At 33.0% G+C, this 10,749-nt stretch overlaps 1 long non-coding RNA gene across 1 annotated transcript; it reads right to left on the reverse strand.

Annotated features, from left to right (window-relative positions):
- Positions 1 to 8,243: 8,243 nt before the first annotated feature.
- Positions 8,244 to 9,044, reverse strand: LOC139896454 (uncharacterized). Its single transcript, XR_011776233.1, has 2 exons — positions 8,763 to 9,044; positions 8,244 to 8,527 (listed from the first exon to the last, which is right to left on the reverse strand). It is a non-coding gene; the product is annotated as an uncharacterized lncRNA (long non-coding RNA).
- Between the last annotated feature and the right edge of the window lie 1,705 nt (positions 9,045 to 10,749).

The following is a 10,749-nucleotide window of genomic DNA, read 5'->3' on the forward strand; positions in this document are numbered from 1 at the left end:
ATATAAAGTTTCATTTGGCTTTTGTGTGAACGTAACAATTTCTCCTTGAAGTCTTACGGCTTTAGATGCCGGAAAGAATTGTTTAAGAAATTTTTCAACTAAAACGTCCCATGTATCAATTGCCCCTTCAGGTAACGATTCCAACCAATCTTTGGCTTCACCCTTTAAAGTCCAGGGAAATAACATGAGATATATCTGTTCATCCTCAACTTCTCTTATTTTAAATAGAGTGCAGATCCTATTAAAGGTACGAAGATGTTCATTTGGATCTTCCTTCGGTGCACCACTAAATTGGCATTGATTAGTCACCATGTGTAGAATTTGTCCTTTGATTTCATAATCTGGCGCACTAATGTCTGGATGAGTAATTGTGTGACCTTGGCCAGTGTGTTTAGCTCTCATTCGGTCTTCCATACTTAAAGGTTCCAGATTTTCCATGATTGAATTTGTTGAATCTGAATCACTAGAGGATTCTGATTTAATGGTTCGTTCCTCAACAATCTCTGTTTGAATGATTGGTGATTCCAGAGGAAAGATTAATGGTTCAGGATCTATGAATTGTCCCTGAATATTCTCCGGATTCTCAATTGTGAGGTCAGGTTCAAAAAATGGATTATTGGAAATTTGAATTGGAGTACTTGGTCGACTGGATGACGATTCTAAAGGAAAATCAACGGCGACAATATTTGCTAGATGTCTTGATCGAGTTAAAGGTGGTGAACGAACAAAAGGTGGTGAAAGTCTTGCTCGGTGCATTCACTGAATATCCTATTAGTTTTTAAAAAGAAAGATAAATTATATAAGTTATCCAATTAATAGACTTTTCTGATTTTGCCCACGTTTCGAATAGCCAAAAGATGCAGCAGAGGGGCAGGATTCGTTTGGTCTCAATATAATTGAGTACTGTTTGGCTCCAATAACCCGGTCCACGTACAAATCTAACTATTACTACGAACCAGAAAATTTTGATGTCTATCAATTTAACCACTTAAAATAATTTTTTGTAATTTAAAGAAATTTAGATAAGAAGTAGAAAATAAAATCTAAGTCCTAAAAACTAGAATGGCGAGAAATAAGAAAGAAAAAGAGCGCGTCGGAATTAAAATTAAAATTGGAGAAATAAGAAAGAAAAAGAGTGACTTATAAAACTTTAAAACACTCGACTAACCCAACCTTATTATTATCACTAACTTAAAATTAAAATTGCAAATTGAGATTACTAATTGGAGTGATAATTGATACATAGGTAAAAGGCGTCGAAAAATAAAAATAAGAAAGTAGCGCGTTGAAACTTAAAAAGGAACTAAAAACTAAGAGTTAAAAGTTGCGTCTAAAAATATTAAAGCTTAAAAGAAATACTATATCCCAAATGGCAATATCTTAAAAAGGTACTAAAACTTAGATAGGCGTCGCAAAATTCTAAAGCACCTAAATCTTAGTCTAAAGAAAAAGCACTTAAGGGATTTTACGGCAAAACCTAAAAATCTAGAAATAAAAATAACTATGGCAAAAACTATGACGTAAAACTAAAAACGAGCGAAAAATACAAAAATTACGCTAAAACAATTAAAAAGATACAAAATATAAAAATATACTAAAAGTTGTAAAAAGTACAATTTTTATAAAAATATTATTTTTATATTATTTATTTTATAAAACTATTAAATTTATAATTTATTTAAACTAATTTAACAAAATAATACAAATAATAAATAAACTAAACTAAATAATATAATATATAACCCTAATTAGGGTTTAAATATAATAATAATAATTATTATAAACCGTAATTAATGCAGTACGATGTCAAACTGTGGCGTGTCAGCAGGGCTCATGCGATCGCATGAGTCCTAAGTTACCCAGCCATGCGATCGCATGGGCTAGGGTTTCGGGCCAGTGACTGGGCTGCTACAGTACATGACTCGAGTATTATTAAATTTTTTTTTTCTGTTTTGATTTTCTGTTTTAAATAAATACGAAATATTTAATTAAAACTTATATTTTTATAAACTAAAATAAAAATAAAGAAACTTTATAAAACTTTTAATAAACTCTTAAAAATTTATAAATTTTTGTTTTTGTTTTTTTTTATTTTTGGATATTTAAAACGAATTTTTACAAAAGCGTAATATTTTTTTTATAAAAGTAAACTAAAAATAAAAATCTTTTTTTTTTATATTAGCGTTGCGCTTCCGGCGTTTAAGCAGAAATTGTTTCCCCGGCAGCGGCGCCAAAAATACTTGATGTGCGTAGAGGTGTATATGAAATAACTTATATTTTACTAGGAAAAACTATTAAATATGATACAATTTTACACAAGATATTTATTTATTTATAGAACGGATATAACTAAACCTTACTACAATACTTATAGGCAGTGTACCTAATCGTACAGTAGTGTAGTTTTTAGTAAGTCTGGTTCGTTCCACAGGGAAATCTTTAAACAAAGCTTAATGCTATATTAGTTTTAATTTATAAAAAAAACACAAATATTTATAAGTAATATTATTATTATAAAAGGGGGGTTTTTACCGTTTAATGACCGGTTTGTCGATTTTAAAAACTTTAGTCGCAGTTAAAACCTATTGTAAAAATATATAAATACAACTTAATTTAAAAACGTAAAGTAAATAACGATAATGAAATTGCGAATAATAAAAGTGCGATAAAATAAACTTGCGATAATTAAAAAGTACAATAATTAAAAGTACAATTAAATACAAAATACAATAAATAAAAGTGCGATAATTAAAAGTGCAATTAAATATGAAAATAAAGGAATTATGCTTATTTAAACTTCCGTAATCATGATGTTTGACGTGTTGATTTTAGTTTTATGCCCATGGATTAATTGTCCTTTGTCCTGGATTATTCAATATGTCCGTCTGGTTTTTGTCCATAACAGTCCATCGGTCATAAATTTAAGGTGCGAGTGTCCTCGTCAAATTATCCTTATACCCGAAGTTAAATATTCCAACTAATTGGGGACTTAAACTGTAACAAGGTTTTATTACTTTGTTTAATAATTACACCAGGATATCGACTGCGTGTAACCCAAGGTTTTAATACTTTGTTAACAATTACGCCAAGTGTCCTTGTACATAATTTCCCCCCTGTTTTAATAATTCCATAGACTATTAATCCATTCCCGTGTCCGGTTAAATGAACGATTATTCGTACATATAGATACCCCGCCCATCGTGTCCGATTGAGTGTATATGGTTATTTATAGGTACGCCCAATTGTAAATCTTCATTTTAAAATTAACAAACTATCATTTAGTTAAACAAATATAAAGCCCATTAATAGCCCATAGTCTAATTTCCACAAGTGTCGTTCTTTTGTTCAAACCCCAATTATGGTACAAAGCCCAATTACCCAATTTTAGTATTTTTAGCCCAACATCATGATTACTTCGGCTTAAATAAGCATAATAATAATTTAGCTACGAGACATTAATGTAAAAAGGTTGAACATAACTTACAATGATTAACAATAGCGTAGCGTTACACGGACAGAATTTCGACTTACACCCTTACAACATTCGTAAACATACCCTTATTATTAGAAATTAAAATTATAATTAAAATTAAAATATAATATATATATATATATATATATATATATATATATATATATATATATATATATATATATATATATATATATTGTTGAGAGAGTTGGATGGATTATATATGATTTTTGATGCACCAAACTGCGACTTTTATAGGCATGTGGGCTGGAAAAGGGCCTCATGCGATCGCATGAGCTTTGCCCTTCAAGGCCATGCGATCGCATGGCCAGCTGGGGAGAGTCACATGTGGTTGTTTTCTTCTGCCGACGGTTTATATAATATAATATAATATATATATTAATTTTAAGAATTAATTATATATTACATTATATTCATGTGCATAGTTGACTTGTAATTTTTAGTCCGTTGTGTCGAGCATTGAGAGTTGACTCTAGTCCCGGTTCTGGATTTTTGAACGTCCTTGCGAATAATTTAATATCTTGTACTTTGCGTTTTGCGTCTTGTACTCTTGTAATTTTGAGACGTTTCTTATCAATAATTGGAACCTCTTTGATTGTATTTTGTACTTTTGAGCTTTTTGGTCGTTTGCGTCTTCAATTCGTCGAGTCTGTCTTTTGTCTTCACCTTTTATTATTTAAACGAATATCACTTGTAACTAGAACAATTGCAACTAAAAGCTTATCTTTCTTGAGGGATAATGCTATGAAATATATGTTCGTTTTTAGCATTATCAACCCACTACAACGATAGTTTATAATCCAAATGACACTCGAGCATGGTTTGAGGCTAAACTACCCAAAACGGCAGGCCAACTTCAAAAGCTAACTCAAAAGCACCCCCTGTCAACATAAACGGGAGACAACTAATCCAACCGTATGCCCTTACCCTTGTCCAAGCCGGAACCTATAAAATGGTAAACAACGAGAGGGTAAGCAAGGCTTAGTGAGTGCAACAATTATACATACACATATATAATCTACTTACTTGCAAACACTCACCAAATCCGCATACATACTAGTTACATAATTAGCATACCTTTCACATGTATAACGCTAAGTACCACGATTACAAGGCTAGTATAATAATAGCATATAACACAACAATACAATATGCTAAAACACAAGTATAACTGTGATGTTCACAACATCCAAAGTACTCAAAGTCCCAAGGCTAGCCCAACGAATGGTATCGTCAACATCGAACTTAAACCCCATTCGCCTACATTAATGTGGTATCGTCAACACCGAACTTTAAACCCACATATGAGGTATCGTCAACATCGAACTTTAAACCCTCATCAACTCACTACAATAGTCGTATGGCATCGTCAACATCGAACTTTAATTCCATACGTGAGGTATCGTCAACAACGAACTTTAAACCCTCATCACAACACAATATACTCTAGTGTATGGTATCGTCAACAACGAACTTAAAACCCATACCCCACAAGTAAATAAATTATATACATACACATATAATTATTCCACTCACCTTATCACAAGGATGATGATTTAGCACTTCCGAGCTTCAACGCAATGTACCTAAATCATTAAGTGCACATTCAATTTCACAACTAGTGGGATTAACCACAATACTCCCCACTTGAGCATTTAATGACCCAATTTGCATTGAATGACTCAACTACTCACAACCGTCCATAAATGGCCAAGACTCGACTTTAATCACTAAGACTAGTGAGTTAAAGTCTATTAGCTTCAATTAACACAAAACTTAAGGTAATCCATACCCATTTCATCTAGTTAGGTCAACTAGTACATTTTGACCCATTTTATAACACTTAAACTCACAATCAAGTCAAACTTACCCATTAACACAACTTTCATAAATCTTAAAGTGCATTAGTGACTAACAACACCAATTGACACTTACAACCTCAAATCACAAGGCCAAAACCCTAGATTGTGGCTATTAGGGTTTCATTACAACAACATAGCCCAAACTCGCCCATTTTACCTTCAAATGGGTCATATAAATCTCTAGTACCCAAAACCCTAGTCATTTATCAATTAAAACTCAAAACTTAGAGTTAGAACTTACCAAGACTATCTTCTCGTAGCTAGTAACAAGGAGAACAACTTTAAATCTCGCTCCTAGGTTTGATTCACAAATCTCCAACTCCAAATCTCAAGATTAAACTAAGTAGGTTTTGTGTTTTGGGAGAGAAATAGGAAAGAAAAAGGAAAAGGAAATGAAATAAATGAAATAAGTGGTGGAGATTTAATGCTCCCATCAGATTTACATGTCAAATTACCATATTGTCCCTTAAAGTCATTTAATTTGAGCTAAAACCGGAATCAGAATTACAGAGATGCCGCGGCGCGACCTATCAAAGGAAAAATGACCCTTTTTAACATGACTTCTGATCCAGAATTGCTTTATATGTCGCGGCGCGACCTAGTTTGTCGCGGCGCAGCCCAATGCTGTATCTGAACAGCTTGACCAACTTAAACAATTTTCGACTTTATTTAATTTATACGTTCCAAACCCGCTTCCTATATTCACCTAGCCTTCAACAATAGTCTCACAAGACTTAATGCTAACCAAACCCATGATTAAACTTAATCATGCACACATTATCAAGTGCACATATATGTATATATATATACATGCACATATATTCACACATTTACGCATAAGCTAACGAGTTATAAACGTATAAGAGATTAAGTAAGTACCTTTCGATACGTACGGGAAAACGGGATGTTACATAACTAATAAGTATCTTAATAAATTGGTTATGTGTATACACTTATACCGTGAAGGTTATAATTAAAGATAGCGTACAAAGACTACAAACATCACTGCTACTTGTGGCCTAGGGTGATCCTTGGTACCATTATGGGACGCTTGTGGATCTCGAATGCAAAGACTTAGATTCTAGTTAAGAGATCCTGGGCCGCTCGGTAACAATAGATCATTCGAGTGACTTGCATGGTAGCAATGAAGTTTGGGCGAGATTGTACAACATCTTTGTTAAAGATTATAACCCGAACTTCTTAAATTAGAAGCTTACTATAAGTGGAAGCTTTTCATAAATAGTAGGTTTCCAAATATAGAAACTTTTGAGAAATAATAACTTTTCTCGAAAATGGTCACTGTTAATATAGTTTGCTATATTAATAAACAAACTTTATGTCTATTAGACGTTAACTAATTGAGCATTATATCTCTAGGTTGAGATCTCCGCTCACACACTCCGTTCATACTACTTGCGTAGAATTTCTTGCTTGCTATTAAGGTAAACTTCATAGCCCCACTTTTTAACTGTTTCTATTACTTATTTTAAACTTTTGGGGTAAGACACATGCTTGCTTTCAAACTGTTTTACTCTTAAACACAAGTACATGAAAACTTTATTTTGATTAGTTCAAACTATGCTATGACATGCTTTGATTCAGGCTTAATCCCCGCCATGATATCGTTAGTTGCTGGAATTTTGGCAAACTTAATTATTGTGAGTAGCGCTATTGAGAGTGACGTCTCTATCCGGATGACCGTTGGTCAATGGTTACATAATAAGGATTTAACGACACGAACGAATAAAGTGATCACACGGGGTAACTTGTTTAGTTTCGATATCATACACCGCAGCACTACTACCGAACTGATTAAACTTTATAACTAAATCTTGTGGTCTAAACACTATTATAAACCTATGTTGTTCACTCAACCATTTTGGTTGACATTTTAAGCATGTTTTGTCTCAGGTGAAGATTGCTAAAGATTAATTACTATTTGGATTTTGCTGCTTTTGGAGTCCACATTTTATCATTTACATTATTGTATTAAAACACTTAGATTAAATTTACATTATTAAAGGATTCATTTGTAATGACTTATACATTCCGCTGCGTTAATACATTGGTTTTTAATTAAAACGTCTCATATAGAGTCGTTCTCGCTTTACTCTTGTGTTATGATATTGGTTGGTCACATATTACCCCCGGTTTCATTTAGGGGGTGTGACACAAAGTGAGTTCGCGACTAAGAATAAGTGATGGATACGATATACGGAGTAATGGAAAAATTCGCCAGAAATACAGAAGGATCGAGAGAGAGTGGTGGTGGTGGAGAAGTGCGAGGAAAACCTAATATTTATTATGGGTGATGATCGCAGCGGTAAAAATCACCGAGAACCTTTGCTTTCCTTGCCAACTATTGTAGGAGGAAGTAAGACGATGGTGAAGAAAATAGATGGTGGAAGGTGTCAGAATGGAGTAGAAGGTTATAGAAGGAGCATAAAAGTCATTTGGTACGTTGCTCTAAAAAATATCTGAAGGAGTTAAAAGACCACAATACCCTTGAAGAAGAAGATTCTAACTAATGGTGAAAAGACCAAAATACCCTTTTTAATAATAAAATGCTGTGAACAGTAACCCGAATTTGCTCAAATGTAATAGTATTAATATCAAACGAACAACAAACTAACAAAAGGATTTATAACTCCAGTTTTATATTTTAAGTATTTACAGTTTTATTCCTTCCACTTTCTGACTGTATATTAATAGCCCTCAGACTATAACCTGCAAACTAACAAGTAACAACAAACTTAACAAAATATATAAAAAAAGCTAACAAACATTTGCAGGATAAAGATTGCACACTCAACCAATATAAATTAACCATACTGACTGGTGAAGTTCAACATATGAACAAATACTAAGAAAGACTCAAGAACACGATATAACTGAATACTTGAATACTTTACTCGATTATCACCAAACTAGCGCAAAAGCAACATTAAAAAGGTATAATCACTGATACAAGAAATTAACACTAACAATCAATTCCAACAGGTGATGATTGTTAGCAATCGCAAGAGCGATTATTAGTGTATCAAGATGATACACATATCAAGCACAACGGAATTGTCTCAACAAGAACGAGAAAGAAAATGTTTTGGGCTAAAAACAGAGATATTACACAAGACACCCTGAACTTCTTTAGTAGTACCAGATGCTCCTACCACTGCACTTAACCGAAGTAAGTTAGATATAAACAACAATTATAACAAGGTTAACACTGAGTCATACAATATTCTTTTAACAACATATCATAGGTAGCAGATATCATTCTGTTGCGATTGACAAATGTAAGCAATAAGACGGTTAAGTACTTCTTCTCGCCTGTGATATTTGGTGTTATATTGTCCAATGCAGGGGAATAAATATTAGTCGAGTACAACTCTGGTTTTAGGGGATACCTTGTTGCCATGACGATGAAAAATACTATAAATAGCACCACTACGGATATATATAAACCAGCGAACCATAATGACCTCGTTTTAGATATAGCAACACTCTTCCTACCGCTGGTGTTTATAGCATCTGTTTCGATATCGTTGGTTTGGATGTTGGTTGAATCAAGTTCAACATCCGGTTCGATCACAGGTTCGATCTGATCTGTAATTGACAGACGCTTGCTCATGTTTACGGTTTACTTATAATAGGATTGGAGTATGAGGATAGAGGGAAATCACTTACACTAAAATAATAGCATAAGTAATTAAGTGGACTATTTCAACTATAATTTATACACACGTGTTCGACGTCTTTTTTTTTTCAACTACTCCGTATATTTTAACTTAATTGTAACTATTGATCTGTGTTCAAACTATCACTTGGATTACAATGGTAAAAAAAAACCTATCAAATTGGATTTTTTTAAAACGGTGAATGTGGTCAGAACGCCCCACCGGCCACCCACCCGATTTCCCTGCGCGAACCATTTACAGTTCTGCCACCCCTTAAGTGGAAATCCTCATGGCGAATATGTGCGGGCATCGCGTGGGGTGAACCCCTCAGGTGATGCTCAAACGCATAGACGTCCGAAACTTCCGAGTCGCATGGAATGAAATGGACGGTTTACTACATGGGAATAATTTTGCAGCTCATAAAATTCGAAACCCTAACTTCCTTATTGAAAAGTCGGGTCACCACAAAACACCAATACGATATAATTGGACATGTTTTAGAAAAAACATTAAACTTTTTGTTGAGCAGTTAAGAAAAGTTTGAAGCAACTTAACATGATCAACTTGAATTTTTTTTTACCATAATGGAGAAGCGATGTGGATAATAATAACGCATGATTGTAAACTACAGTATTCAATTCAATCAATATCTATATCAAGAATTTTTTTCTGTGAATAGTGAATTTTTGAAAGTGGTTTACAAATTTAGTTTAAAAAAAAGATTATAGAAGTAGTGAAACTGACATTTGAAAAGCCGGTTTTGTCCATGTTACCGGAAACCGGCATTCCTAATACCAGTTTACCTATGTGGCATTTATTTTTTAAATCTTACGAGCCAGTGTATCATTCTTTGATTTGTAAAATTCAATATCATTGTTTCAGTTACTGGGTATTCATTTATATTGATATGGTTTAAAATTAGTAGTTTTCCAAGGCATGTTGTATTTGTTTTTAATCATTCTATAACAGAAGTATGTAGTGAATAATTTTAAATTTTTACAAGAGAACGTATGATGAATGAAATAATTTATGGTGTTTTGCAAAGAAGTCTAGTGACATATTTCGACCAGGTGACATAAATGGAATTTGAAGCAAGGATGATCGGTGATATTGATAATAATGGATATATTATGCGTGAGGAAGAAGTCTCAGACGGTAAGATAATAAAAATGTCACATAGCTAAATCAGTATTAGAAATGTCAGTTTCCAATGACATGGACAAGACCGGCATTCCAAATACCGATTTCACTTCTTCTTTTTTTTAAAAAAAAAAAACTAGATTAGTATACCACTTGTAAAAAACCACTATTCATAAATATATATACCAAGTGTTTTACACGCGGTTTTAAAAAATACCCTACATGTCCTATGTTGTAGATGAATCATTCACTTTTATTGATACATAAAAATAAATAGATAAAAAATCATACCTTTAATATTTGCATATAAGACATAAATATAGAGATATAAATCAATTTCATTGGTACATTTTTTTGAAAGTTTGTAGACGACAATGAGACGCAAGTTAATTTCATTGTAGTTTTTGAGCGGTAGCGAAATGTTGACATTGGTACATTTTTGAAAGTTTGTAGACGATAGTGAGACGCAAATGGGTATATGGGCGACACCGGGACATTTGAGAAAGTATATAGCCAATTGTGACTCTAACCCTAAAATTAAAGTAAAAGAGTTATAAAAAGTATTATGAATTATGTA

Source organism: Rutidosis leptorrhynchoides, chromosome 3, assembly GCF_046630445.1.
Source record: "Rutidosis leptorrhynchoides isolate AG116_Rl617_1_P2 chromosome 3, CSIRO_AGI_Rlap_v1, whole genome shotgun sequence".
Classification (NCBI taxonomy): domain Eukaryota; kingdom Viridiplantae; phylum Streptophyta; class Magnoliopsida; order Asterales; family Asteraceae; genus Rutidosis; species Rutidosis leptorrhynchoides.